Source organism: Parus major, chromosome 3 (genome assembly GCF_001522545.3).
Source record: "Parus major isolate Abel chromosome 3, Parus_major1.1, whole genome shotgun sequence".
Taxonomy (NCBI): Eukaryota; Metazoa; Chordata; class Aves; order Passeriformes; family Paridae; genus Parus; species Parus major.
Window position 1 is genome coordinate 62,764,968 of NC_031770.1, and position 24,080 is coordinate 62,789,047.

General features: G+C 39.7%; 1 protein-coding gene across 6 annotated transcripts in view; it reads right to left on the reverse strand.

Annotated features, from left to right (window-relative positions):
- Positions 1-24,080, reverse strand: part of PKIB (cAMP-dependent protein kinase inhibitor beta) — a 53,772-nt gene that overhangs the window by 15,320 nt on the left and 14,372 nt on the right. The window contains exon 1 of one of the 6 annotated variants that reach the window (XM_015623100.3): positions 12,614-12,749. The exons of 4 other annotated variants lie outside the window; for them this stretch is intronic. The gene's annotated coding sequence lies outside the window, so the exon portion shown is untranslated. Of the gene's footprint in view, positions 1-5,363; positions 5,467-12,613; positions 12,750-24,080 lie in introns of those variants that run through there. One more of the 6 variants, XM_015623096.3, reaches the window with a different exon arrangement.

Below are 24,080 nucleotides of genomic sequence, written 5' to 3' on the forward strand. Positions count from 1 at the left end.
TTTGAGAAATCGGTCTTCTTTTAGGCTTATAATTTAACTTAAATAATGACCTTGATTCACAAGACTTTCTCAATTTTATTTACAACAGACTTTAAATTGCAAGTAAAAAAAATGAATTCAATCAATTGCAATTCACCGAGACACATCCTGATAGTACAGGTTTACAATTTGACCCTGCAGTTCCCCACGTACTTCATCTAATTGCAAGGCTTGTGTTGCTTCCACTGAAATTTGATAATAGAGCCAGGACACAGTACTAGGAACAAGTGCTTTGACATTCAAGAGCAGATCACTGAGTCAGAATTGTCCCACTCAGATTTGGTGGTAAGAGTTGTCTCCAGGGGATAGGACACCCGATGATATAGTCTCTGGTTACCTGTGCACCAGAAAATGTGACTGTGCCAAGGTCAGAGACCACAGGGTATTTACACCCACGAAGGATCAGAATAACGAAACCCTAGGATTTAATCCTCTGCCAGAATGTTCTGAGACTGGGGAAAAGCTTTTTCCACAGAATAAGGAATATGGGGGCATAAGTATTTGAGAGTATCTTGTTCTTAAATTTTCTAGAAATGAGCCAGCTAAGCACAGATCCACTGAGTATCACTGATGAAAGAAATTAAATAAATAAAAAATCCACAATCCCACAATCTCTTGAGGAGCAATGAAGGAAACAAATAGGCTATATGATTATCCATGATACACATTAAGAATTTTTTTCCTTAGAACTTATTTTGGATTAAAATTCACCTTACACTTCAGGTGAAAGGTTTATCTTCAGTACTATAGTTGCTTCCCCCTTCCTACTTTTAGATGACTGTTTGCTTCCTCTGCATCTCTGCTGAAAGGATTCCATTGATCACAGCAATTTATAAACCTCCCTGACTTTCATGCTATTTCAGAGTGTCTCTTTTTCCTAGGAGAACAGATCTAATAGGTAAAATTCATAGCAGTTACATGCCTAAACAAGTCTGTAAAATACACAGGGGATTAATTTGGTTTAATTTCTTTAGCCTTTCAATATACTTCTATTTTATGAGAGTATGAATCATCTCTATTACCCTCTAATGACCTTAGCCTGTGAAACTAAACCAGCCTTCCTACCTTAGGGCTTCACAGTTATAGACTAGTTTCATGAAAAAGAAGACATATTTCAATCAAAATTCTACAAAATATACTACAGAAATTATTTTATGATCTCAGCGAGCTTACTTGGAATTTAAGAAAAATTATTGTCTCCCAAAAAATCTAAGCCCTAAAAGCAAATCTCTACCTCCAATTATTATAGCCTGTTTTTCAAGAACAAGAACCAAAAAGACCTTTCCAAAGCATGCATGAAACTAACAGGCAGGTCATTTCCACACAATTGAATTAATGTATTTTAAACTAATTCAGTTAAAATTATCTCTAATTAAAGTAGATGGCTTTCAAAGAACCCTTTCCATTTTGATAAATCATCATTCAGTAAACATGTCCTTCTATGGAAACACCTGGATTAAGTGCTTAAAATAGGGACCAAAAAGGTGTATTTATATCTCAAATGGTAAGGAGGCTAATGGAAAATCACCAGTACATACAGGATGATTTAAAAGATGACAGTAGAAAGTTGAAGTGCACTTTTTTATAAATTATTTGAATGACACCCTCAGACTTGCAGTACTGAAAGGGGGCCTAGAATAAAAACTTTTTAGTAGGACCTGTTGTGACAGGACAAGAGATGATGGTTTTAGACTGAAGGAGGATTGATTTAGATTAGACATAAGGAAGAAGTTTTTTACAGGAGGTGGTAAAACACTGGCACAGGTTGCCCAGAGCAATGGTGGATGCCTCATCACTCAAAACATTCCAGGTCAGGTTGCATGGGGCTCTGAGCAACCTGATCTTGTTGCAGGTGTCCCTGCCATTGGCAGGGGGGTTGAACTAAATGACCTCTAAATATCCCTCCCAAGCCAAACCATGTTATGATTCTATGATTCTATGATTCCAAGTATGGCTGGATCCTTAAGCTATTTTAGCTGGGATACCATGATCCACAGAACTTTTATTTAACTTTCTTAATCTGCATGGGCCATTGATGCTTAAGGAAAGTGAAGGAATGAAGACCAAAATATAAACAAGCAATCAAGTCTTGTTCCTATTTGTAATACAAACAACATTAAGGGGAAGCTTCACATACTGAATCCTTTGGATTTAAGAGTTTAACAATCAGTTTGCTCTCTCCTCATCTTTTTAGTTTTAATTTAACATTTAGTCTGCTATATTCTGAGTGAGAGGTGGGTTTAATTTTGACATGTTAGAGCAATGCCATTCTTCCACAAGAGCAGCAGAAACAAGCAGCAAGATCTGTCTAAGCAAACGTTGCTTCCCCTTGGAATAGAATTGGATAGGGTTTTCATCTTGAAAACTCAAAGGAGACTCTGCACTTCTACTGTGCAGGGATGGTACCATGTCATCACACAATCACATCAATTTTAGTGAAACTTTTCTACTAGGTCCAGGCAAGAGAGAGACCTCCAACTGCTCCTCAAGAGTTGTTTGCCAGTATTCAGGGAGTGGCACAGGGTGGGAGGAGAGTCAGCTTGAGTTGCCATGGATATGGCAACTGCTTTAATCACCAGGCTATTTGACCCCTCCGAAATTTTCACTTTCTGGTTTCACTCCTGGAAGCCCACAAACTTAACTGGGTTTCTTTGCTCTGGAAAGAGTCTGTACATGGCCCCAGTGATACAGGACATTTCCTAGGTTAAGAGGCAAGGCAATCCCAGACCTTTTTTGGCTTTATCACAGGAGGTTTGTTCCTTTGTGCTCTCATCCAGAAGTGAGACAAAAATGGTCAAACCCTGACAGCCACAGAGGTCATGCAGGAGATGGGACATCCTTCATCTCCACTCCTCTTACCCTGAAAGAGACAGCACCAGCCATGCCTCTCTTCCTACCCTCCCATGGCAGCAAATGCCTTCTCTCCTCTTTCTCTGTCCTACAGCAGCAAATTCACATGCTCATAGACATGCTCTCTCCATGCAGAAAGGGCCAGTGTCCCCCTCCTCACTCAGCCTCTCCCACCCTGACCCACAGAAGGACCATGGCAAAAGTCTCCACCATCCCTTCAGAGGCTCTTCCCCAGGTAGCACCACAGGTGACTCTCCCCACAGAAAGACAGAAGAATGAGCAATGCAACCTGCAGAGGGGGAGTTATACGTGATATTTGGAGTTACTCACACCTGCCATTTCAATCCCTCGCTGAAGGCACTCTGCTGCAGGGGGATGAGGAGCCCAAAAGGACCAGTTTCCCTTTGTATAAAGATTATTGTTCAGCACTGACATTTTGGAGCCATCACATTTTATGTTTAACTGGAAATAACAGCCATGTGGCAAGCTTCTCTTAAGGTTTTGCAGCCTCCACGGCATGTGGTCAGTGCACATTACCTGTGTAATGTGTGAATTCAGGAACTGCAGAATGCTCAGAAACAATTTTTTTTCATCTGCTAACCTAAGACCTTTCCTAAAATGCCTATGAGCTCTGAACATTTATGCTTTTAGTTTTGTCAGCATAATCACATTACAGCCTGACACCCAACAGTGTAAATTAATGTCTTCTTTTATTTTTTTATTTTTTTTATTTTCCATGCAAATTCCTCAGAAGTCTTTTTCCCCCCCACATTTTGTATTACCAAGCACAGAAAAAATGAAAAGGCAAAAACAGATAGGCATTATCCCTGAGTGAATCTTTCTGCAAGCTGATACTTCTGTTTCTAGAGAGATTTAAACCAACACCAAGACCATTTTAGAGGACATGTTCTGCAAAGATGTGTCTTTCCCAGGAACACAAACCTAAGAGCATTGCTTAATGGAAATTCCATCGGAGGGTTTCTTGGTGTTTTTTAGTGGAAGTATGAGTTGAACAGTTCAAAAGAAATCCTGGAAGTGATACTGGCAAGTGGAGATCATTGAGGGAATTATGCTGATGTTGTAGTACTCAAGATATTTACTCTTTGGTTTATATACTGAGATTTAGTTCTGCATTAAGACCTATATATTCAAAAGGTGAAAAATAAGAATGTGCTTGTCATGGTCCCCCAATGAGTGCATATCCTTAGTGATGGTGGATTCTCTTTTTCTAAGCTTCACTCAGCACTGGAGATGAGTAGAGCCTACATCTCCTCTCTAGAGCCTTGCATGAATCTGGATGGAAAACTGCAGATAGGATGATTTCAAGGGACTATTTCTGCAGATGACCTCTTGTTCTTGAACAGCTACCAAAGATTACAGGCATGTTAACATTTTTCTCTGTCTCCTCTGCTACATCTTTGTCTCACTTTAAAATAAGCAGCTGAAACGTTTGTTTTATTTATAACTTGTCTTTTTCTTTTAAAAAAAGTGCAGAAATAACTGCATTTTCTTGATTGCAGATGAACAGGCATGACCTTTCATTGAATAGGACCTGTATGCTAGTCTCATTTTAAACTCATGGGTCACATTCTGTACCTTAAAACTTCAACCAAACCACTACAGCTTTGTTCAATGAAATGGAGGTTTTAGGAGAGCACTGTCAGAAAATAAATTCCTACAGATACCCCTCTACAAAATCCTTGCTCATGTAGCTGGTAGAAGGAATAAAGTAAGAGCAAGATTTGTTCCTGCCTGAGAAGTTTCAGCACTCCTCCCTCAACTGTAGAGTCCTTCACATTTGTGATGACTGTGTGAAGGCCAAGGACAAGCAAAACCAGCTATTCTTGCTCAGTTCAGAGCTTTGTTTGTGTCCAGTACTCCATCTCAGACTCCTCATGGTCAAAAATAGCTCCAGAAACCTGGCTCTGATATGGATGTCTCTGCAGGGCTGACCTGACAGTCTGCATTTTAAGGGCCAAATAAATGGTTTCACCCAATGAATCCCTCTTCCCCTCTGAAGGAGGAAAACATGCACACACAGAGAAACTGAACTAATTTCTGTATTTCTCAGCAGGGAACTCCCTAAAACACTGAGAGTCGCAACCAAAGAATATAATTTTAACAAATAATATGGAGGGTTTTTTGGCTTTTAATCTACTCATATTTATTGTACCAAACAATAAGCTAGCTCTAGCATTTCAAGGGAGAGCTTAGAAAGACAAAGATGATCCTCACAGTGTGTAAAACCCAGCAGCAGGAGAACACCGGCAAGGCTACGAACATTTAAATAAAGGGGAACTTCTCTATTTGCTTAGTCTGTTCAAGGCAGTAAGGAAACAAACACAGCTCATTAACTAAAATTCTTTAGGAATGGCAGATGCTAGTGAAACCTTGTTAAGATGTTTTAAAAAACAGCTCAAAAGACGTACAGAATACAATACAGCAATCGAGAGCATAAGAAAAAAGCTACTTACAGGACAGCAAAGAGGCTGATGAATACCAGAGACACCCAGAAACAACTGGAAAGTGATCTCAGTGTCTGTCTTCTCAGCTGACTACAGCAAAACACCAAGGGAAAGCTGAACTGTCACCAAGAAGGAAGATAAACTTGCATGCAATTAAAATAAATGAACAGATTACAAATTCACATACAGGAGAGCATGCCATACAGGTAGACTTCTGGACTTCTGCCATTTCATTCAGGGCACTTTGGGTACAAAAATAAATCCTTAACAACAGTGCCATGAAAGGAATTCTCCAATCTCTCATAACGAGAGGCAAATTTCTCTGCACCAGCAGTGCTGTTACGTTCACCCCAAAGGTGGCAACTGCTGCCTGGACACCGTGTAAGCAACAAGCCGTGGCAGTTCTGCTATCCAAACAGAGAACACGTAACTGTGGCATAAAAACTGCTTTCACACTGCTCTAAGATGAATACTACTTTGCCAACACATTTTCAGCAAATGTCTTAAACAGAGTTCATATTTCAGCATCTAAACACGGTGAGTTTCATAGGAGACAAGAAAGCTAGCTGGGAATAACCACACTGCCTGATTTTGGATCAGCCGTCAGTTGATTTGGATGAAGAATCAACCAGCACGCAAGAGGGGGGTCATTTAGTACGGGTTCTTGACAATATGCACAATTCTGCCTCCCAAAATGCTAAGTACCTTAATGTTCATGGTTCAGGTATGCCTTCAGCCCCACAGAATGGCCTCAAGAGGGGCCAGCATGAGATACAGAACAAAGCCACTGCTCAAGCTGTACCAGGAGCTCCAGATTCCTGTCTCCACAAAAATAAGCTGCCATCACCTAACTACCAGAACATCAAATTGCCACGGAATAAGCCTCCGTGCTTGTAAAAATCAGAACGGCTGCAGCAATTTGAAGCCACACATACCTTGTGTGCCACGTACGTCAGCAGGGCAAAAAAAAAGGGAAGAAACAATCAGGAAAAAATAACTTCTAGCTGGAGGAAATGATTCAATGTTCTGTACCAAGTCAAGGTTGCCTCTATCCAACATTTTTCAAGGGTCAGTCACCTACAAACGGGAGGGCTGGAGGGGAGGTGGGCGTTTATTTACCACTGAATAGGTTTCTTCCAACACAGAAGATCCAAGGTGAATAAAATTTAGCTGCTGTAAAACTAATGCAATCCCACAGGAGTTCTGTTTCTCTAGATGTGCGCTGGGGCAACCGAGATAGGGGTCTTACCACAAACTGTTCACATGAGCTTATTACTTATTTACTACAGGGAAAAATGAATGTTTCAGTGGATGTCAGCAGACACGTAAAGTTAGGTAGAAGAAACAGAAAATCATTTGCCTACATACATATTCCTTTTCTGTACAGTGTCATCTCTATTTCAAATATTTAATGTAGGCAAGAAAAGAGCTCAAAAAAGCTGTTTAAAAAGCTAACAATTTGTTTAAATGGCTATATTAATTTGCCCTTCAAACAATTTATGTAGTCATTTGGGTAAAATATGAAACCACAATAAAGTCCATACCAATGTATTCAACAATTCAGCTCTTGGCTAGTATAACCTTTTCTTCCCCAGATTCTCTCTTGGATGAATATTCTTTTCACTGCACTTTCATGTAGAGAAATAATGAAATCACTTTATGAAACACAGTACAAACTTTGTGAAGGGCTCAGAGAACTCCTGCCTGTTTCACAGCTATGAGTTATAAAAATGCTGCTCCAGAAAGTTATTAGAATATTAACAAAGGTCAGAATTTTGAAGTAGATTTGGGTTCATCATAGAGATATTACTGGTTTTCAAACTATTTCAAAATAAGTTGTGCTACTTTTCAGCTTCCACCTCAACACTTCTGCCAAAGTAGTTAATACAATAAAGACAGTATAAATTTACAGGAAAACCACAATCTTGCCTGAAGCTTTTAGCACTCTGTAAAATTAGTTTTCTTCTTGCACATATCAGCTATGCCTATTTTATTGGTTTTTCTCAATTAACACCATGCAGAAGAAAATTCAGTGATGTACCTGTCCTTGGCCACTGGTTACAAAATATGCTTCATTTATTTTAACACAGTTGGCAAGGTAAAGCAAGAATGGATTTCTAATTAAGAACCAGGATCTGAAGAGAGTAATGTGAATACTGGCAGACAGAAAATGTTATCAGAGTCACACTATGTGTTCTACAGTCACAGAAAGGAGGTTTGTGGTCAATACCATGCTCACACACAGCCCAGGTGGGGTAATGCAGTGGCAACAGCACCATTAGCTCTTTTCCCAAGCTACTGTCTTCCATTCTTCTTCCCTTCAGTAAACCATGTCTGGTATTAGCAGGGAAGCATCAAATTATGAATGTTCTCTCAAGTTCAAATGCTATCTTGTTCTAAATCTGTTGCTCACCTGAATGCAAAACCCCATGCTTTTACTACATTACTGGGCAAAATTGTTAGCACAGTCAGTGCTTTGAACCACCTCTTTAGCCCAAAATGCTTTTTTTGCACACATGCCCTTTCAAACCTGACATTTTGTGTATTGATTTTGGCTGCTCTAAATACCTAAGTGCTGAAGAGAAGAAGAAAACACCATGTAGATACAGAAGATCTGTTGATGGGTCCTCTCTATTCTATTTTGAAGAACAAAAGCATATATATTACACATCTTTGCAGCTCTTCAGGGGCTCTACCAGCTGAAGGATAGATTTTTCTGAACAGTTACTGCAGCTTCCAAAACTGTGACTTAGAAACCAAACTTCCACACTTAGGAGTTTGGTAAGTGGCTTGGTGCCAGATAAACTAATGATCTCAGAGCTTTCTGATATGCAGCAGGAGGCTTTAATGAAAGCTTGTCCATTACATATGCAAGGATAGGTTATTTGCTGTAAACTTGGATGAACTTTGTTGGTCTTGCACCAGTGAATGCATTCAGAGTCTCACAAACAACATTTAAGGATTGTGTAAAGTCCACCCTGGCATGTCATCATTTATTAAGCTACTTTTTCACTTCCAAGAAATTTATTTTTCAGATAATACTTCTGAGACTCTCACTTGCTTTTTCTACAAAAAAAAGTTCTATTTATTCATTTGTTACCATATGAACGAAGTATTCTGAACTTGAATTTAGTGCATTTGAGAGGCTCACTTAAGTCTTTTTAAAGACCAACCAAGCTAGCTATCTTGTATGAAATTTTTAAAGAAACCAAAATTAGACCATGAAATATATTATTGGATTGATGTCCAGAATGTTCTTAGGTTTATGAGACATATGTAAAGGCATTTCAGCGTCTTTGTAAGATGCATTTATTTTGTATTATTAGGTGTAGACATCCCTACACTGATGTATGAGGAGATAGGTCATCCAATTTCTTTTATCTCTGAATGCTCTTGCCATAGCCATTAAGGCGAGATAAGTAGGGATGGAAAGAAGTTCTTTGAATTTCATTGGATATTAAACTGTTTGGGGTTATCCTAAAACTAATAAACCCACACCTTTGTCTAAAGCAAATAAAGATGGAGTTAAGCCCAGTGAAAGTAGTCATTTGCAAAGTAAAACCTTTTGTGGACTGTCATGATGAAAGCCCACTACTGTTCCTGGAACTGATGGTGCCTTTTTTCTTGTTTCACACACCACAATTCTTCCCAGCATCTGGGAGTGGATTTTCTTTGTTCTTCAGCCAAGAACATGTCTATGTATGACACCTTTGCTTGAGGTAGCAGATCTGCAAAGTACAGAGAAGCCAAACTGCAGAACTAGATACCGAAGTTTCTTCTCCCAAGCTGGATGCTTCAGAAAATATCTTCAACCTACAAATTTCATACATGAAGGAAGAGCCACCTGGAACTAACCAAGAGGTAACACCTGGGAGAAGGACCTGCCTAGGGATGCCACCCATCACAGACCTTTTCCCTGCTCTGGTTTGCCAGGCAGAACCTGCACCTACTCACTGCTGACTGGCATTTGTCAGGTCACCACTTGAAATACAAATAAAAAATATTATTCTTATAACCTAAAGAAACCTGCTTCTGAAATTTATGCAGTGACTATTTCTTACACAAGAAGCCTTGGAACCAGACCAACATTCATAACTTCCACATTTCCAGCTGAGTACTCTAATGACTGTGCTTGTTTTCTCCCCACAAGCCATTAATTCTTACCTGTCCTTTTCTCCAATTAGCTCCCAGCTAAAAACTGGAAGCTAAAAACTGTTGGAAGCAAAGAGCTTTTAGAAAGGGTTAAACCAAACATGAGCAAAACCAAAACAAAATCAAACCAAAACACTGTACATTTATTTAAGTAAGACTTGACACTAATAACATTGACTATGCTGCAAGGAACTGCTCTGAAAGAGTATTTTCCTTTGTATTACCAAAATACTGACAGAGCACTAAAAAGGACCCCATGAGACACTGTTCTCTTGGGGACAAGAGTGGCAAAGCATCTTGTGACATTTACATGCTTCATGCAAATGGAAGTGAATGAGGTCAATCACAACACAGACCTACTGATCTGATGACAGGACAGTTGTAATTGCCTCTCTTTTTATGTGCTATGTTGACTCACCACACCTAATAGTTTGATTTTTCTGATCTCCCTGGGGTAATGGTTATTAGAATTTATCCCTGCCAATGAGGAGTTACCACACCTATAAAAAAAGTAACAGCATTAAAATAAAGTTGAAGAGTCAGTTTTCAATTTTTTACATTATTTGCTTGTACCAAATTCAAACAGTGATTATTTACACTGGAAAGAATTATTAGGCAGTTTTAATACAACTATACTCAGGAAAAACCCTGTGCCTCTTGCTAGTCTTTGGTGAAGTTTGAGTGCATGATATACATTAGTTGTGAGGAATACTGGAGTTAGAATTATGAAAATCCAAAAGGAGGTCAGTATAAGCTGTTAGACATACACAGTTTTAAAGAGACCACAAACATGTCAAAAATAAGCAGAAGTTATTATTTAAGAAGTTATTATTAATAAGAAGTTAATATGCAATTATTTTGGACCTTCTGAGGTTTTTGTGTTGTCTCCTACTGTCACCTCAATCCCCAAACAATGACAAGCTACACCAAGTTCAAGAGCTGGATCATCACATAGTGAGGCCTGAACTGATGTCAACATGTCCTTCATCACACATCACAGAATGCCTCTTGTTTTGTTCCCTTCACCAAACAGAAAGCTGATTTGCCCAAGTTCAGAAAAGCCTTGCTCACATGGCTTTTTTGGAGAGAAGTTCTGAGGTGCATCCCAAGTTATCAAAGAATTTGAAGTTAGTGAATTCTTCAACTGCTAAGAAAACAGTGATGACCAATTCTCCAGTTGGCATAACTGGATGAAATGAAGTGACTTTTGACAGGCAAACTTATCATTCCACTTCTCTGTCAACCCAAGGCTCTGTGTTTTCTGGAAGACACTCTTTGCTCTCCTTATTGTAAGCCAATCCAGCAAGTTTCCTCTTCAAAGTAACATGTTTAAGGAAAAAATGTAATACCAAGCATTCAACAGTAGCCAAAAAAAAAAGTGTTCTTGTTATATACTTCAACACAACTTTAGAAACTTCATAGTCATTAATCCACATTAGAAATTTGACTTTGCAATCCCTTCAATTTTAGGAAAGAAAATAAATTCTGGATTTTTCCTAATATTATTTCAGATTTATTATTAAGTGGTTGTTTCAGACTACTCATAGGCACACTTTGGATGATGTCTTAGTATCTGCCCATTCTATATGAATTTTGACTCTGCTGCTGAAGAAAAGTGTGTTTTTTGAGCTTTTCTAAAAGTCAGCTGAGGAGAAGGGAACAAGTAATATAATTAGCAAGAGTACAAAGTAATTCACTTTTATTCAGTTTAGTCTTCTAAAAAACAGTTCTGCATATAAAAATGAATTAGGGTCACTGCTTCTGGGACAACTAAAAAAAAAACCTATTTAAATCAAAGCAAGGCATCCAGCTTGACTTTTTGCTGAATATTTTCTGAACAGATGGGGTGCATGAAACATGAAGAAAGGTCTGGGAGGAAGCAGACTCTAGTGGCTTCTCAGAGGCCACAATCCACTGATGCTTGCTTCAGAATTTCACCACCGATAAATTTAGGAATACACTAAAATGTCTGTATCCTGAAAAAAATAAAAAGAACAATCAACTCTTTCATGGTGAAAAAGAAGTTAACAAAACAAAGTTCTTCTGTTCAGATGGGAGCAAATGGAAGAAGCAGTCAGGTAGAAAGCAGTAGCTTAATCTCCAGCATTGGTCATAACCATCTTCTTCCCCAAGCATAGTTACAAGGCCACAGAGACAGGCTGGCATAGGTTTAAACTCTAGCACAGAATCAGTCCAGGTGTAGACTGGGTGTGAAATATGTTTTACACTTTTCTCATGCAAGAAATCAGTCTCTTGCCAATGACACCTGGTTTTGCTGTATTTCATTTAATTTTTCTTTTTCCATCTGTCTTTTCGCCTAAATGAACATGTATCCACTGTCTTCGGCTCCTGCTCCCAGAAATTGCTCCACTTTACTTTGGACCCTGAATACAAGTTCTTTGAACTTGCTTAAAGCTGGAACATTATTTCTTCATTTGCTGAAGCAGAAAAAACCCTTCATTTTTGCAATACTAAAATATCTCAGCTAAGTGTTGGAATTCTGTTCTGCCTTCGTGCTAATTACTGCTGTGGCTTCTTGCCAGCCACCATTTTGAAAAGTCAAATACCAGCTTCCAGATGAACAGCAATGTGAAAGACAACAAAAAATCCTTCAAAATATATGGCAGCATGAAAGGAAAGCAAACGTTTTCTTGCTGGGACAGCTGCCTAAAAGTCCTGGCTAAGCAACCATCTTATGAAGACAAGGAAGGGTTTTGTCAAAATGAGAGTTTGTCCACATGTCAAAACCAGCAACTTTTCATCATGTCACCAATGTTCACTTGGTGGAGAACAGCAGTGTAGCCCTCCACTGCTTGTAGGTCTCTGAGAGCTGGACGGGAGGAGGTGACTCGGACAGAGCCAGAAGTAGAGGACAAATCAAGGCTGAAATCTCAGTGTTATAAAATGATAGAATAATTCAGGTTGGAAATGACCTCAAGAGGTCATCTACTCCAACCTCCTACTCAAAGCAGAGTCAATAACTAATTCAGATCACACTTCTCAGGGATTTTGTCCTGTCAGCTATTGAATATTTTCAAGGATAGAAACTACACAACCTCTCTGTGCCAGGGTTTCATTGTCATCATAAAGAAAAGGCTCTTCCTTACCTCAGGTCTGAATTTGTCCTCCTCTAGTTCATAACCATAATCTCTCATAGCCATAGTCTCTTGCTCTCCTGCTGTGCAACCCTGTAAAGAGCCTTGCTCCACCTTCTCAGCAGCATAAGGAAAGGCTGGTCATAGGTCCTCCCAAGTGTTCTCCAAGCTGAACAAGTCCCAGTTCCTCATCATCTACTCAAGTGTTCCTTCCTGGCCAACTCCTGCTCCAGTTTATCAACAACCTTTTGGTAAGGCAGAACCAAAACTGGGCAATCTTCTATACATGGTCTAATGAGTGCTGCCCAGGATGATGCTATGCCTCCCATGGTAAGTAAAGCTTAGTTTGCTGTGGGCAATGCACAGAGCAGGGTAAGATGGTTACAGTTTCCAAGAGTTTTCAGGTTGAGCTGCTCACCCCAAGAGATGTGAAAAAGATGGGGAACTATGCAGTGATACAGCAGGAATCTGTATTCTAAGAGTCTCCATGTTTTGGAAACTGGGCATGGTGACAGATTTCTAGTTTGGCTGTAAGACATATAGAACAGAGCATGTGGTACTCCAAATCAGGCATCAAAAATCAGATTTTTTATTCTCAATAGGGCTGGCACCAAGTCCGGTTTCCAGATGGTTTTCTGTTGCGTGTTTCTGTTGCTTAGAGGAACACAGCAAAAGCAGAAGGGGAAGCCCTTCCCCACAAAAAGGAAGGAACCAGGGAAACAGAAGTGAAAACATGAAGAATGAGTCAATAATTAGTAAATTACGTCACTTTCTGTGTCACTTTTCTCCACTAAAGAACCAGCCATGGAAGCTCTCACTTTTATGCCAAACAATTCAATGTTTGATTCTGCTGTCTGTAGTTTTGGCTGGCATTTCCCAGTCTTATTTATACAGTCAGATGCAAAGCAACCCATTAAAATGCTGGTTATTTATTAATAAATGTGGTGTTTGAAAGGACAGATGCTCTTGTTTACCATCCCTTCATATTTCAGTCAGTCTTCATATCAGTATTTATGCTCTACGCTATACAACGTCTGACTTCTTTTGTTCTTTATCTGCTTTTGATATTTAATTATTCAAACTGCTTGATGACTGCATTAGGGTCTGGTTTAGTTGTTTCCATAGTCGGAAATTTTCCGTACAGCTCACCAATTGCACATTCATTTATTAATCTAATTAAAAGCCAATGGGAAATTTCAGTTTAAGAATTTGAACCCTGGAGCAGCTGTGGCTTCTAAAAGATGCCCAGCACAGCTTCAGGGCACATACTTAGTACAGTTGGGGATGTGACAATGTTGACCTGAAGGACTGCTAACTACACCCACCTTCAACTATCTCTAGGTGTTCCACTTATTTGTGGTATTACAGCCCACTTAATACCTAGCAAAAGACAACTCTAATACAATAGAGGATAATGTAAAATCAATAAACTGAAGCACACTATACAATCAAATGTCATTTAGAATCCAAGTTGTAGCACTACACACCACTGTACTACACAGCTCCAGTACACAGCAGCACTCACCTGCATGTCCAGTTTTCATAGCTGCATCCTTAAAACCAAATTCTTAAGCATTCTGTACAACTGAGGCCATAAATATTTATTTCATCTTACTTTCTAATTTCATCTTTCCAAATGGCAGTTGGAGGCTTCAGAGGGACTACTAGGACACAGAAGGTCCAAATGGTCAACTTTCTGTTCTTAACTCTGCAGAGTACTGAGAAGTGCTGATGTCCACAATTCTCTACCTCTGCTGGGGAGAGGTAAAGCTATTTAGCAGTTTAAAGGATTGAGCCCTATTAAAATTAAAGAAATGTGAAAGACTTCATCAGAAAGGTTTATTTAATTGGGGAAATTTTCTTTTCTAGCAGTAAGACTTTTCCCTGACATCTGATCTCCTGTAACAGACTGGGTCGTTCTTGTAGGGCTATTTTGCTGCTGTGCTCTTGAACCCAGGCCCTCTGAGGAGACCAAGAGAGCAAAGTTACAGCCATTTATTAAAAACCAGGGTTCCCAGGATACCATCCTGCCTAAAGTCATCCTTAGGAGGCTGAGCCTGGGGCTTTTGGCTGCTGCTAAGAAGCAGTAGCTGGGATATAGAGGAATTGGGGCAGGATGCACAAAAGCCTCTAACTCTACTGCTCTTTCAGCCTTTCCCTCTTGACCTTCAACGCATCCTTATAATTTCCTCACTCTTTACTAACTTTTCTCTTTACATTCCATCTTACTCATGCAGAATTCAAGGTAATAAATAAGCATTGCAATCTTAATACTTTTTTGTGTCACCTAAGACTTACTTGGCTTAAAGGAGCAGTGCAGGCATCTACAGAATGTGGAAAACTATTTTTGCACAGAAATAAGCAGTGAATGAAAAGAGGGGCACCTATGTCCTAGCCCTGCAGAAGCTAAGGAGCACATGTACCATTGCTGCCAGCTGCACTGTAAAAAGGCAAATGGGTGGCTGCAGCATTAGGACCTATGAAATATAAGGGTCAGCAAGCAGCATTTTGAAGGGTAATGCAATTTTAATCCCTGGTCAGAGATTTGCCAAAGGCAGAGAAGGCACTTCAGGCTTGTCTGGAGGACAGCCGTGCAGACGCCAGTGTGTCGGTAAAACACCTTTTTTCATGTGCCCTAGAAGAAGGCAGACACAAGCAGAGCCACATAGACACAGCAGGGCTCCAACCAGCTTTATCTCCTGGCCTGGGATCAGAAAGGGCCACAGACTCAAATGGGGCTGGGGAGGGAGTGCAGCTAAAAGAATTTAATCTTTCCCATTATATTGTAGGCTCCATTGTGCTTGTTTGTCACATGGAAAGGGAGAGAGGAAAGAAATCTTTCCCAAACATCAGTCTACAATCTTCTGTGGCTTGCAGTCAAAAATCAGCAAATTATAGAGACAGACCTGTGTCTGAGCAAGGCTACAGCTTATTTCTGTGCAAGTTATCATACTGTGCACAGGATTTTAAAAGCACAATTATAGCCTCTGACATCCTACCTAAAGGAGTGGAGTGGTCACCATGGTAACACCTGCATCACATGGCAGTGAACACCTGATACCAATCAATCTTGAAAACATCTTTTTAAAGAAACAGCCTCTTGGAAAACTGCAGATGGAGATTTCTTGCTGAAACTAAGAAGCTATAACAAAAATGAAAATTTTACCTTACCATCTTTTCTTCTCCATACAATCCTATTCTGTATCAGTTTATAAAAGTGACAAAAAATAATAAAGGGTAACAGTTCTGTATTGAGAAGAGTGACAAACATTGTAGTACAGCTGACATGTAAATCATACCTTGCATTTCTCCCCCAGAGCATGAACTGTGGCTTCTGAGAATATGGCCATGCTATGGTTGCTAAAACAAAATAGAAATGTGCCTACTGTAGTGCCCCCCAAGTCTGAACTTCCCAGGACAACAAATTTCCCTGAAATGTTAAAAAACCCCAGAAATGTCATCAGCGTTTTTCTCCCTTTTGGCTTTCCAAATCTGCAATTCCATTTAATTGATTAGAGTTGTATGCCTTTGTGGGAGTATAAGAAGAAAAATATGTTTAAGGAAGTGATGCCACTCAGCTTGGCAATGTGGGTTTCTGAAATGCATTCTGCCACCAGCCCTGCAGACACATCCAGCAGACAAATTCTCTGTGGTTTTTGGCAGGTTGGGTTTTTTTCCAGCTCTGTTCCACCCCAACAGCCTTTGGGTTCTCTGTGCTGTGACTGCTCCTCTGCCTCTTTCAACAGTCTGCAGCCTCCCTTTATCCCAGTAAGGACAAATAATCCCAGGAAATATCTCATGCACAAAGTTCAACAGTCTCAGCAGTGCTTCCAACATAGCCTTGCTATTTCTTATTTAATTCTATCTCAAGTTATTTCTACTTCCATTATTTGAAAGTCTGCTTCTTAATTTTCCTTTGAAAAATACTTTTCTTTCAGATGGTGTCCATCTTTGTCATCTTCCATTTCCTCTACATTCACTTTTTCAAGTAATTCAGAGCTATAATCATCTATTCGGACAGTGCCTCTCCTTTACTGAATACATTTTCAGAACAGGAGAGCCACCAAATCTGCAAATTCCATTGACTGACAAAAGCTGGCTATCCAGCTGCCATAGAACTGGTAACAAATGTGCACAGAAATTCTTTCAGCATCCTGGAGTTGCGTGGACAAACAGCAGCAGTAGACACTGCATGAGTCCAAGGAGGTAACGAGACATCCTTTCATGAGCTCACTGAAGTCACTAGAACAAGCCCCCCTCTGCATGCTCTCCTCACTGCTGAGCAACCACAACAGACGATGTGCACAGGAGCTGCTGCCACAGGTTGGTTGATCTCATGTCTGCACCACACACAAAACTGATTAGGAAAATGCTTCTGAAACTTATTTCCAGAGCTCTGGTTATATCCAGAACTAACTGCTTAACTCATCAGATGGCCACTCAGAAAACAGATGAGACTATTGCTGTTCAAGAAGACTGCTTTCAGGATTTTCTGAGAAAGAAAGTGCAGTAACTGGGTGGTTATGATATATATATATATATATATGTGTGTGTGTGTGTGTGTGTGTGTGTGTGTCACTTTGCATGTATCCAACCTAAATGTCAAATTGTACTTGTTTAGCTGAGGTAGGTAAAAAAATACAGTTGTCTCTCATTTTAACACAATACTGGCTCTGTCTACAGGTGTGTTTCAGGAGAAAAGTGAGGCATGTTGCTTTGAAGCTAGAAAAATAAAGGGAATTGATGATATGTAAAATTTGTGGAAGCTGTTCTCTGCCCTCAATATGTTATGCAAATAACTCCCAGCAGCTGTACCAGGTCTGTGTTGCTCTACAAGTCAGCACTAGCTGTCATGCAGTCTTGTTATATATGAGGAAGTCTGGCTTTAAATCTGCTTTCGTAGTGTGGAAGTTGCGTTTATTCAGCTGTGGTTCTGACGTGTGTCTCACAGTAAATGGCATTATTGCTCAACAGGGAAACAGACTGCAATGATAGAAACATAAAGTTCCAAAATCAAAATGAAGATGTCTATAACAGTGTATTGGGTTTTAATATCTGGCAGGACCCAATTATGGTTTTCAATCTGCACATAATCAGTGACAGAAGAGATCCATTGATTCCATTGTTTTTGGCCACGATCAGAAATCATACTTCAACTATGTCCAATACCTTTTGCAAAGGTAAGTGGAAAGATAATATCAGGCAACTGCAAAAGAATTGTTACAGGATTTAAGAAGGCTCTTGTGGCTTCCTGTGCTTTATCAGCCTGTAAAACAGTACTCAAAACTTGCCCATCCCAAATTCTTGGTTCAAAGACAACATCATAATCCATGCAGTGAAACACACAAATGCAGTCTACCCTCGCTCTGAAAGAGCATTGTGGTAAATAACTAATTAGCTATGCACTTCAGCCTGGAAGCTGAACCTTATACTTACCACCACAAAATGATGATTCATTTGTTTCCCATATCCTTTTATAAATGAAGGGTCAGCACAAAAAAATAGCAGTGAGGGTCAAAACTGCCATGAATATTTTCATTACCTTGTCTATAAGGTCTACATATGCTTTTGCTGACAGGAAGATCAGAAATCTTTCACCTCTGTGCAGCCTACTCATCAGTGCAGTAGGAGCTGTCAGCACTGCAAGTTTTTGAATATATGCTAAGTTGATGTTTTCTGATAAGGCTGCTACCATCCTTATGTGCATGAACTTCAAATACCAAATTCCAGATAGTGAACATGGCATGTGCCTTTTAGGCTGGTGTTCATTTTTAGTGCTCCCTTATGAATACAATTTTTGTGTAGGCACATCTACACTGGGAGTCTTTTTTATTCCTTGATGCTGTGCAGTAGCAATTGCTAATAAATAGCTTGCTAAAGAGTTATTTATACAAGTAAAAAAACAAACCCACTAAATTTAATAATATATTTTCCTTTTGCACTTGTGTAAGATAGTAGTAAAACAATAAAACTTGATAAATATTTGCTCCAGAAAGAGAAAACAGGGTCAGAACAGCAGACCTTTCCAGCAAAACAAGTCAGACAGCCTGCCTTTTAAGTTCCCTTTTCAGACTTCCATTCCTGGCACCTATGGTAAAGTTTTTTTTCCCTAGTCCAGTTACAATTTCTGAGCCTCAGTACTATCACTCAGACACATCTGATATCCTTTTTTCCTCCTCCTTTCAGTGTCTCAAAAAGAAAAAGGCAAAAATAAAGCCTGGATTCTCTGACAGGGTTTTTCTTCACACTGTGATTAATGAGGTTAATGTGATGTACTGAATTTTCACTCAAAGACATCAAAAACCAACATCCCTCTGAAGGAAAGTAGAAGAAAGGCACAAATTCACCTCCTTGCTGCTGGCAGCATGACCTAAAATTGCTTAAAAAGGCTCAAAAGCATTTGGAGACAGATGGTCTGCCCTAGTCCATCTATTTCCCTATGAAATCCTTTAGACATAAACCATTGACCAAGCCAGGGACTAAGATTGGACTCAGCTGCACCAACACTCCAATAGGAATTTAGAATACAAGGGGGTCCTCTTAGAACCCCATGACTCGTTGGGATCATCTCCCTTAACTTTTAGATCTTTATGCTTTTTCATCCTTGTTCTCCATGTAAATAATTTATAATTTGGTTCTAATCCAAGTTTGCTCCGTTTGCTTTGTCTGTGTAGCCAGTCATAGAATGAACCTTGCCACTGAATTTTGTCAAGATGCACCTTCCCAAATTCAGATTAAACCTGCTGCTGCTATTACCTTTGGCAGGGATTCCTTAAATGACCTAAACCACTCGTCTGTGACAGTCTTCTAAGAGAGAATTCATGGTAACTGTTGCCTCATTCTGCCTTCAGCTGAGTTTCCATTTGTTTTAGGAGAAGCCTCCTAAGTGCTGACCTCTGCTAAGAGGCATTGTATGCCAGTTGTTGAGAAGCACAAAATTGCTGTCTGAACTCAGCTTCACTGCAGGGGAAGTTTCAGCCTACACAAAAACCCTTCTCCTTCATGCTTCCTGTTTCCATTATCACAATGACAGCATCTTATAGGCTGTGAGAGGCAAACTTGCTCTTTCTTCTGAAATACGTAAATATGGCACTAATTTAGATTGTGCACTGTGTAATTGTATTGATCTGGAGCACTATTTCCCCACCTCGGTGTGATGCCCAGTCTCTGGAGGCTCTGAAGTACAAAAAAAAAGAGGTTGAAGAAATAAAGATGTGATCTTAAAGTGGATTGAGTACTTTATCTAACTCAGGTTTACGTCAGTGGGAACATTTCCAGGATCTCAAATGCAGGACAGGGGACAAAGAGGGGGATTTTGTACAGGTTTGGACTAGCAGCAAGTAATTCTGCCTTCTGTGAAGCATCTTTGAAACCTGAGAGGATGCACAATGACTTAATCCTCCTCACACAGCCTCTGTTGAACATGAAGGATATTGGCAGGCACGATTTCCACATTGTAAACCCATATGTGAGGAGTTTATCTTGCAGAAATGGATGGAGCTCATCAATCTGCACATTTTTACCATTCCCACACACACAGAGAGGTGGGCTCTACATCCGAACAGATACTGGAGGTCAATTCCAAAACCATTGTTGGAACTATTAAGCTAAACAGCTTATGCCATAAGCATCATTTGCAGTGAAATAAGTAAAAAAACTGACATTTCATGAGTTCTTTTATCAAGGTTAAAAAAATTCTATAGCTATTTGGTAAGTTATCTTATGCTTAAGCCAAGTCTCCTTACAGTTGCAGCTCTTCCTTGTACCAGCAACTTGCATAAGGACATCCTACTACTTTCAAAAGAAATTTCACAGATGCAGGAGAAAAACCCCAAAACTTGTTATTAATATTTATTGATAAGCATTTAAAATTCTAAATCTGTTCTAAACATTCAGGAATGAGCAATAAATGAAGATTGTTTTCAGCAGCAGAAAAAGTTTTTTTAAAAACAAATCTGTCTGTATTTATGAGGCTTAATTAAGCAGCGTTTCCTTTACAGTTCTGGCTATAAGTATATACTGAATTACTTACTCATTTGCAGAACTGCACTTTTCATGTGGAATCTCTAAGAATTTAAGTTAAATTATAGAGTGTAAAAATAATCTGTTGTAATTAGGCTTTAGGTATTAATTACACAAGTTCACATGTTTTGTTTACATACATTTTCTTCAGCTCTTCAAATACAACAATGAGTAATTGCTCTCAACAGGGCAGAGTTCCTGTTTCTTCTAGAGCTGTAACTATTTCCTGTTTCATTCTTTTCTTCTGGGACATCTTGGCATAAACCATTGCTATAATCAGTAGATAAATCATCTGAGGGGTATTCACTGCACATACACCACTTCTTACCTCACACTATTTCTGTGTGTGTTGAGAGGCACAAGAGAAACACTTTTGCCTTCAAAACTGCTCAGCCTGCAATGCACTGGCAACATCTCTACATACCTGAAGGACAAGAAAACAATGGCTACAGCTGTGGTAGGGACAGGGAGAGAATCCCACCAGCTTGCAGAGGGTGATGATGACACAACAGTAACATCCAAAAGGGAGGTGAAATATGGCAGCAATGAGGCTTGGCTTTGGGAAGACTGTGCTATCATTCCAGATGTCCTGTCACTTGGCCAGGATCTCTGCCAGAAACCAACACTCTGCAAATTCACACACCTCCACAGATTTGTGGTTTGCTTTCCATTACACACAATCTTAGTATTTCAAATATTCACAGAATTAAGAGCCAACAAGTATCAATTGTTTCTAAGACAGAACCTTCATAATGTCAGGAAGGTGGCTTCAGGGAGAAATTTCTAGATATTTGTGGTAAATATACCCAGGATTTGAAAACTGTGTATAAAGAGCTGAGTGAGAGGTTCGGGTGTAATCAGTAATGCTGAGGATGTCATAAAAAAACCTGAAGGAAGCAAAATCTATCAAAAGCTATTAAACAAAAAAATACTATGTCTCACTCAACCCACGTGCTGCCAAGCACAGGACACATGGAGATTATACAGTGGTAAGCACCTTCATGTGTTCCTAGTGTTTTCCCTTATTTTTGACCTCCCTCAGGAACACGACACTACACACTAGATACCCATTTGATAAGAACCAGCTCAACTGTTCCCAAATGCTCTGGACAAAAGTATAGAAACCAAAAACAACTCTGCAAAAAAAATCCCCATTATGTCAGTTCTAAGCGAAAGTAAAACTTCCTTTCCATACCAAAAAAAAAAGTCCAAATCATTTAGTCAGCATTGCTTTAAGAAAACCCATTTTCTTCTGTGACAGGGCAGAATATCAATTTTCTAACAAAGAGAAGACTACCAAAAATATTTTCAGTTTTGATAGATAACCTCCAACTAGCCCCACAACAATCTCCTGCAAAGGGAAAGGACTATTCTCTCCTATAGTAAGAAGTCTCCTGTGTCCACTGATTCTGGAGAGCTAGAAAGCAGAATCTGAAAGTGGAAAATTACAAGGGTATTTTGTGCTAACATCAGCTTTCTGATGAAAATGGGAAAGGATTTTATTAACTGTTCATTCAGGTTTTTTTTTATTTCAAAGAAGCATTAGACAATGAAAAAGCACTTTAAAGACTGAAAGAGCTCAATCAGAAAAGAATCTAAGATTATCAATTTTATCTTCCCATTGAAATTGTGTTACCCCTCCACTTGGGCTAAATTCTGCTTGAATGGTAAAATGGAAAGTTTCACAGTGCACAAAGAGATGAACACACAGTTTTTTGCATACTGATCACTCCATAAGCCCAACAACTCTGGGCTGGTGGCTGCAGAGGCAGCCCTCCAGTGCTGCAGGGTGCCATTCTGAAAGGGCACTGACACAAGTAAACAAACCCTGTAACAGTGCCCTTAAAAGCAAGGTGATAAGGAGGAAATTTAAAAGTCAAATGCCCCAAAGAATCAACATCTGCTTTCCTGTCTACAGAAACTTTTCCAGAGACATCTCTCACATTGGGCAGTCAAGGGCAGGAGATGACAATTTATGTGATGTCTCTACCATTAATAAAGCCATCAGCATAGATGTGAGAGCTGAAGTCAGCAGTTCCAAAACTAAATCCCTCTATAAAACCTATGACAAAAAGGAAAAGGGGTCAGAAGCCCAGACAGACCCCAGCTGCAGGATGTGGTCACTTGCCAATATTTAACTAAAGCAATCTGCTCTCTCACTGGGGCTCTCTGAGGGCTGAATGGCATTTGGAGGTGAGGGGAAGGCAATGAATCATATCTGATCCCTAAAAAGATGCAGAGGGATGGCAGAAGTGGAAAACAGGATTCTTCGGTCTTTATTCTTGCACTGTGCAGTCCAGACACAGCTGCAGCCCAAGGGGTTCCCTAGCCCTCCCTGGAACAACAGCATCTCTGCAAAGAGCAGGAAAAGAAAAGCAGAAATCATTAAAACTCAGCCCTAACCTCTGTATACTCTATTGTGACTTCATTCAATAAACAGGATTTTTTTTTACAAGTGCTTTGCAATCCTTCCTGCAAGATTTCTTGCTGCTATCAGTAGGGGAATGCAATTTTACATGTCATGAAAACATGGTATCTATACCTATAATTGCATGTGGCAAATAACAACAGGAAGGTGCATAACTGCTATTAATGGCAGAATGGTAAGCCTGAAGCCTGGATGAAAAGCCTCAAGAGAAGTTTTCAAAACACTGCTATTCTCTCTAATTTCATGTCACATTGTCACTGCACCTTCTCCTGCCTTGCCCCCACACAGTGTCCTGCACAAGAACACCAGTGTCTGTCACACAAGGGTTTCCATCAGACAGGCTCTGTAACTGCATTTTCTTAGGCTTCTTTTGACCTAACAGGCTATGACTGACCATGTGATATTCCACATCTGGTGTCACAGAGATCAAACCTGAAATAAAACAATGGAAAAAACCCTTGGCACATGGGATATGACATGGATGAGAGCTAAAGGTCACCTCCAGACTCAGTGTGCTGTGATACCAAAACTCAGGCAATGTGGTGGTGTTCTTGCTCTTCTCTCTGGAGACTACAGCTTTTAGCAGCCTGGGAGTGAATGTAATTCTGATATGAATTCACCAGGTTTTTTTCCTAGCCCATCTCTGTCAGGTGTGCACAGCAACAACGTTCCCTCTGTTCATTCCAGGAGTGAATTCTTCCCTTCACCTATACTGAGGAAAAGGATGAATGCACTTATGCTTATTCTGAGCATAGTTCACATTTCAATGCTATACACAAGGATCAGACCACACATCAATTAACCATGCAGCTTTACAGCGACAAGCAGGCAGATTTATAGATTTTTTTATTTGCCCTTGGTATGGAGGACATCTCCAAAAAAACCAGCAGGGCCAGTGCACCACTGTGCTGCAGAGATCCATCTGAGAGGCTATTGTAGCCAGGCACGATTTGTAGCAGATGTTCTGATATATATCAGAAGCCAAATTCACCCTAATTTACCTTCAACTTCCACAAGGCAGAGAGGTAT